Below are 8,309 nucleotides of genomic sequence, written 5' to 3'. Positions count from 1 at the left end.
AGAGAGAGAGAGAGAGAGAGAGAGAGAGAGAGAGAGAGAGAGAGATTGAGATTCTATCATTTCTTAGGACCTAGACACATTTCATCATTCTGCTATATTTATAGCCACTCAGATTTAAGGGGAGGCAACACAGACCCAAGTTCTCCAATGGAAAAATGTCAACTTTGCTTTGTATGAAAATAAAGAGATGGAAGATATCATTGCAGTTATTTTTTGAAAATATAATTAGTTATACTTTGCATTTATAGCTCTTTATATATTATTGATCTATGTGTAATATAAACAAACTATTTTTGATGTTTTATAAGTAGTTTGTTTTCATAGAAAATACATAATGAATTGGGTATGTACATTTTCCTGCACCCACTCAAGACTTTAGAAAAGCCAGGAAGACATAGCTAAAGAACAAACATACAGTAGTCTCCCCTTATCTGAGGTTTCACTTTTAATATTTCCAGTTAGCTGTGGTCAACTACAGTCCACAAAATTAAATGGAAAATTCCTATAATAAGTAATTTATAAATTTTAAACTTCATATCATACTGAGTATCCTGAAAAAATCTCCTGCTGTCCAACCTGGGATATGAATCATCTTTTTGTCCAGCATATCCATGCTGTATATGATACCAATCCATTAGTAATTTGTAGTCAATTTTGTTATCAGATCAACTGTCACAGTATCACAGTACTTGTGTATTCAAGTAACCTTCACATAGTAGCCAAACCATATGTCACAACACCAACATCATTAGCTTCACTTCATCTCATCACATCATATACACATTTATCATCTCATATATAACAAAAGAGTGAATTGTAGCACAGTACAATATTTTTAGAGAGACCACATTCATAAAACTTTTATTATAGTATATTCTAATAATTGTTTTATATTATTATTGCTTGTTAATCTCCTACTGTGCCTAATTTATAAGTTTATTGTGTGTGTGTGTGTGTAGTATAAAAAATATATTCAGGGTTTGGTACTATTTAATTTCAAGCATCCACTGGGGGTCTTGCCATATATTCCTCACATATAAGGGGGAACTTCTATGTACAATTTTCCAAACTTACTTGGTTTTGGACACCTTTTTACATAGCACTGCTGTCAATATTTCTTAAAACAGCATTAGAAAGAATGAAATTTGAAAAATCCTGCTATGGACAAACAGTAGCAATATTATTCAAATATTTACCATTTTAAAATTATGAGTGACCTATTTTAATAATATTGATGTATTTGCTAACATATCTCTAATCAAAACTTACAAGAAATGGCATTTCTTCTGTGCTCCTTTTATTTATAGATAGGTTGCACTGCTTTTATTGAGATTTATTATTGAATGCTGTATTTGCCATTGACAAATGGAATTTTTAATTTAATTTCATATTTTTAGTGTTAATCATGATTTAGCACATGATATTAATTGGCATTACCAGTGAAGAGAAAAAGTGAAGATTCATTGCTAAACATCTAACAAGAAATTACCTTAGTCTGAACATGATTCATTCTATTTCAAAAATGATAGGCATATCCCACGTGATCCAAAACCTTGGGAATTAAAGTTTTATAATAACTTAATCACAGAGTATAGATCACAACACTTAAAAGAAAGCAAATGAATAGATCATTTACTATTTTAGTTCAAGTTTAGCTAGAGAATAATTTAAAATATTTTAATTGATATCTGTAATGTATTTTTGTTCGATTAGAGATTTAAATGAGAGCTGAGAGCAATGGTGACCTTTAAATATCCTATTCATTTTAAGACTGCAGTAGATGATTTTAAACCAATTAATTATAAGCATTATAAGTAAATGAGTTATTAGCATTCATGAATTCTATAACAGCCAATTTGTTCCTGTTCCCAAACCCTTGAAGGGCCTATTTTATAATTTCACAGAGATGTAACCATAGGAACTAAGTGGTTGCCAACATAAACCTTTATAATTAATGAGGGTAAGTTTTCACCTTTTTGAATCATATTGAAATGTATACAGAATCCATGTAATATACCTCAAGGACTACTGTTTTGTTCAAAGTTAAAAAGTTGTCTTACAACTTTCAACTTCCTAGGGTACATTTATTTAAGAAACATTTACAGAGTACTTGCCTTGTGAAAGGTTCTGTGTTAGATACCATGAGAAATAAAATAGTAATTAAACACTCTTGTTACCATCTAGGAGCTTAAAACATAGAAAAGGTACAACATTTATGCAGGTTAACGTGCCATCCCATAGAATATGATAAGTGTTATAAGAGAAACAAACCAAATTGTTTTCTTGTAACAATCACTTTTGCACAACTAGTAGTATATATTAATTTATGATGCCCACTAATTCTTACCCCAGAAAAGACTATAAAAATCCAAATAAATTATGTTTGACATATAGTTCTGGCAATACATGCAAATCTATAAATGGATTAAGACTTTAAGAAAAGTTAATGAATTCTCTTCTGCATTTGTAAATGGTCTAAAATGACAATTTCATCCTTTTCTTCCTCTCTACCTCCCTTTCTCCCTTGCCCCAGTCCCAACTGTACTTTTCTTTTAGGAAATGGATATATCTATAAGCAGATGTAGATCTTAGATTTATACCCATTTATTTACTTACTTATGTCTGTATATGTTTTATTATATAAATATATATGTATCTATATTTGTATGTGATATATATTCATATCCTAAGGGAGGAGTGTTATGGTTTATTTATGAGGTTTACCAGAAAAAGCTCATGTGTTAAGTAATGCAGAAATGTTCAGAGGTGAAATGTCTAGATAATGAGAGTGATAACTTTGTCAGTGGATTAATTTCAGTGGACTACTGGATGTTAACTATAGGCAGGTGAGATATGGCTAGAGTAAGTAGGTCACTGAAGGTGTGCCTTTTGGAATTATAATTTTTCCCTAGCTCCTTGCACACAAATGCTCACTTTCTCTCTCTGCTTCCCAGCTACCATGAGCTGAGCAGCTTTCCTGTGCCATGCCCTTACACCATGATATTCTGCCTCACCTTGGGCCCAGAGCAATGTAGATCTTAGATTTATATAGTTTTACACAGATCATGGACTGAACCTCTGAAACTGTGAGTCCAAATTAAACTTTTCCTCTTCAGTGTTAGTGTTTTAAGGTTTTTTTAGTCACAGTAATGAGAAGCTGACTAACACAAGGAGCACACACACACACACACACATATACACACACACATACATACATATACACATATACAGAGAGAGATGCTTATGCTTATAAAAATTAATATAAATTTATTTTTAAAGTAAAATATTATATAAACATACATAAATCCTAATGAAAGACTATGGTGTGTATGTATTCATGCTTATATATTTATATATGGGATAGAAGGAAAGAGGGAAGGAGAGGTAGTAAAAAAAAGAGAATAAATTTACTATTTTTATAGAATCAGATAATTGAATGATGTTCAGTTGGAAGGGCCAGAGAATATTTTTTCACCAAATATTACCACTATTCCTGAAAGATATGATTCCATAATCTAAATAACTGAGCCACAGCTACAGATTGGTAGTTAATGTTTTGATTGATTTAACCATGCTTGTATATATCAATGACTATTTATCCAAACTACTTAATCATGCTGCTATTTTTCTGCCATATAAGTATAGCCTTGGTGTTTGTTCTCTAAATCTCTAGATCTTGGAATTGACCTATAGAGCTTTTAGACCACACAGTCAATATATTGCTATAACAAACTGTGATAAATTTTCCAGGTTGTTTGGAGGACAGAGATAACACATATCATGGACAAGAGATGTACTCTATAATTAATATAATAGAATTAAATATTTTGAATCAGTTTTAGACCTGACTCTTAATTCTAACTTCCAAGATACACTCTTGGAAAGACAAAATGAATCCAAATAAAGTGCAAATGACACAAGGAAGAACAAAGAACCATATTATATATAATTTGAAATTGAACATTTAATGAGAAAATGCCAATATTTTATACTTAGTTTTTAATATTTTTATTACTGCACTGCATTATTATTATACATAATAGTGGGGTTCATTTTGATATATGCATACATGAATATAACATAATTTTTTTCCAATTCAATCCTAATACTTCCAGTTTCACTCTCCTCTTCCCTCTCCCTGATCATCTTCTTCTCTATTGGTCTTCCATTTATTTACAAAATGCTAATACTATGGAGCTTAAACTTATTCATAGTTAACAAATTTTAGAATTCCTAGAAGCATAAAATAAAAAAATGCATAACTTCATTAAATTCACTAGTAAAAAAATGTACCCAATTCATATCAACCCATTCTTTTTCTGAAGTTTCTAGGGTTAGATGCATGTGGTTTTATTCCTATCACTTTGAAGATGCTATTGGCATGCATTGAAATATAAACATATGTGAGAATGTAGAAGAAAATAGGGAAGAACATGAAAGACACAAGGAACCAGGAGAATATACAATCCCTAAGTAAAAAAGAAAGAACAATTCATGTAACACACAAGTATTAAGTTGGTAATAACTAGGAGTAAAGGAGTAGTAGCACTAGAATTCTAAAGAAACTTGTGATAAAATGAAGAAATTCTACCAATTTTCAACCGAATATACTATGTATTTTAATAAGGTCTGAATTTGAGATAGCTTCAAGTTCTAACTTTTGACTATCAAAGTTCCATTTAGCAAGATGTGTTTTTCCCTTCTGAAATTCAAGTCTTCTCATTTACTAGATGTCCTTTGTCTTTCTTCTTTACAAGGACTTTTTTTTTATGGGTCAAGGAAGGAAGATGCTTAAATGTTAATGGTCATGTCTCCCAACACTGCACTAATGTTGCCCCCTTCTATTGATTTAATCAATGCATAAGATTGGAAAAATTCTTTCAGTGGGGTTTGATCTACTCTTTAGCTGAGAGGTAAACTTCTCCTTCTGACAATATCAGTAGCATTCTGTACTCTATGGCACCTGTGCAGGAGTGAGATTACTACCCTTGCAGAAGCTGGGGCTTTTGATGTCCCTTTTTAGGTAGGACTCCAGAAATCAAGTGAATCCCATATGCACAGAAGTCTTTCCTGTCACCCCTTAAACTGAGCCATAAAACAACTTTCTGAGGTTTGAAAATGCATCTAACTTTACTGTTTTGACATGTGAATAACTCCCTGAAATAATGGAGTACAGCGCTTAACATGATATTGACCTCAGAATGACTAATGTTCACAGAAAACCAAAACTTCAGGTTTCCTTTACCTTCTGACTGCTTCATGTTGAGTTTACAGTGATTTCATTTTCCAGATCAGACTAAATGTAAACACCCAACAGAAGTCACAACCAAGCCCTGAGAATGGATTTCTTACATCAATGGGACTTATTTTAAAAACTGAGCCATTTTTATTCTTAGTTCAAATATACCTCCATAAATAGCCTAAATATACACTAAGAAAATATTCACAATGAAGATATCTAGAAACAAAAGAGGAAAGAAAGGAAATAGAACAAATTCTGAGATTTATTGAAGACTTTGTTAATAATTAAGATGACTTCAAACCATGCTGCAAAGTCTCTATTTAACTAAATTTATTTTTTAAAAGTTTTAGGTTTACAGAATTATTAGAAATAGTACAGTGGTTCTGTATACTTAACACCCAGTTTCTACTTCAACATATTCATTAATAGAGTATACATGTCACAATTAATGAATAAATATGGATAAACTATTATTAACTAAAGTTCATCCTTTATTCAGATTTTCTCACTTTTTACTAGTGTTATCTTTCTGTTCCAGGATCCCCTCATCATATCACATTATGGGCTGGGGCTGTAGCTCAGTGGCAAAGCACTTGCCTAGCACCTGTAAGGTACTGGGTTCAATTACCAGCACCAAATAAAAATAAATAAATAAAAGTATTCTGACCATATACAACAATTTTTACAAAATAAAAAGATATCAAATGACATTGTCATGACTCCTTAGGCTTCTCTTGCCTGAGACCATTTCTCAGACATTACAATCCTTGTTTATGAAGACTGTGACACTTTTGAAGAATATTGATCAGGTGTCTTATATCCTGTCCCTTACTTGGGATTATTCTGATGTTTTCCTTGTTGAGGTCATGAGTTCTTTGTAGGAAGACCATAGAAGCAGAGTGCCATCCCCATTATATCATACAAGGGTGCATGCTATCTGGTATGGCTTATGCCAATGAAATTAACCTTGATCACACTGTTAAGATAGTGTTATGTTTGTTTTGTCTATTGTAAAGTTCCAATTTTCTTCACTTTTAATACTACAGTTTTAGAAAGGAAATCACTGTGCAAAGCCTCCATAACACTCTACTTCCTTAAAGGCAGAATATCTACATAAATGATTTGGAATTATGCAAGGGAGATTTGCCTATTCTCCCCCATATATTTAATTAGTCAATCATTTATTTATATCAGTATGTACTCATGAGATATTTATTTCTATAATCTGTGTTATAATCCAATACTACTTTATCTTTTGTTCAAATTGTCTCAGCTTTGACTGTTGGGAGCACTGCTCTACCACTCGTCATTGTGCTTTTGTTTTGCTTTGTTTTGAGATGGACTTATTTTCTGGAACTAGAAAATGTTCCAGTACTAATAAATGTATATTTTCTGTCCTACTCCTATAATTAGTCATTTGTCCAAGAATCTGTGATTCCTCTTATTGGAGAATGATATTAGGAAAAAAATCTTTGTGCTTTTTATGCTTGTTGTGACTAGAATGACATTTATTTTAGACCCTTTTGGCTGACATAACAAGGAAAAATGTGTATGTATACTAACCTATGCATATGTGCATATCTATAAATATTTCTCCATGTATATGTCTTTAACAACGTTAATATAAACATGAGTTCATACTGATATCTCCAACTCTAATCCATTATGCCATGGATATTTCTAGACATCTCCCTATGCTTATCTGTAGCCTCTCCCTTCAAAACAAGAAACATGCCTCCTGACATCTGTCATCCATTTTTAAATACAGTATACACTGTATGTAAGTAAGTAAATGGTTTCATAACTCTGAACCTGTACCCCATGGAAAATAACTTTGCCAAATAGATTACAGTACTTAAATGCAGTTTCTCTGACTTTATTCTTACAGAATCTACTCATTTCCAAAGGTATTTAGGCCAGCATCTTATATACCCCACACTTTTGGTGACATTATGTCATATATTTGAAACACAGTTAGATTTTTGTTTCTCATTCTTCACTACCTCCTGGAACCCCTTGTCTTCCTACATGAATTTTTATAAATTTGTGTATGTTAACATTCACAGTGTGCTGTAAAGTTTTACAAGTTTTGACAAGTATCCATCATTGCTATTGAAATAAATTCACTAATTTTTTTCCATAAAATTCCCCTGACTTTATCTACTTTACACCTTCTCTAAATCTTCTCTGATCCTTTTTTTTTTTTTTTTTTTGGTGTTACTAGGGATTGAACCCAGGGCTTTGTGCATTTGAGGCAAGCACTCTACCAACTGAGCTGTATCCCCAGCCCCTTCATTGATCTTTTTATTGTCTCTATATTATTACCTTTTACAAAATATCATATGACTCCCTAATTGGAATCAAAGAACATATAGCCTTTTAAGACTGACTTATTTTATTTAAAAATGTGCATTTAAGTTCATTTATGGTATGGATGTATCCCAGATTATTTATCCATTTACTTATTGAAGGACATCTTGGTGGCCTCTAGTTTGTGGCAATTATGAATAAAGCCAATATAAACATTTTTACAGGTATGTGTGTGCATAAGTTTTCAAATTAGTGGGGTAAATACATAAGAGTCTGATTGCTGGATTGTACATTAAGACTAAGACTATGTTCAGTTGTGTAAGAAACTCCCAAACTGTCTTTCAAACTGACCACTATTTTGCATTCCCACCAGCAATGAATGATAGTCCCCATTACTCTGAATCCATATCAGCAAATGGCATTGTCATTCTTTTCTGTTTTGTTTTCCATTCTAACATGTATGAGTGATGTCTATTTATTTTTTATTTATTTAAATTTTAAATTGTATATGACAACAGGATGCATTACAATTCATATTACACATATAGAGCACAACTTTTCATATCTCTGGTTGTACACAAAGTAGAGTCACATCCTTTGTGTCTAGATGTCTATTTTTTAATTAGGCAAATATCTTAATTGTATTAATTAGAATAAGATATATTCCATGCTTGTATAATTATATCAAAATGGATATACTGCCATGTATAATGAAAAAGAACCAATAAAAATAAATAAAATGATATCAACAACAAAA

The sequence above is a fragment of the Marmota marmota genome, unplaced genomic scaffold (assembly GCF_001458135.2).
Source record: "Marmota marmota marmota unplaced genomic scaffold, marMar, whole genome shotgun sequence".
In the NCBI taxonomy this organism is placed as follows: Eukaryota; Metazoa; Chordata; class Mammalia; order Rodentia; family Sciuridae; genus Marmota; species Marmota marmota.
The sequence above is the reverse complement of the archived record's forward strand: the minus strand, read 5'-3'. Positions refer to the sequence as shown.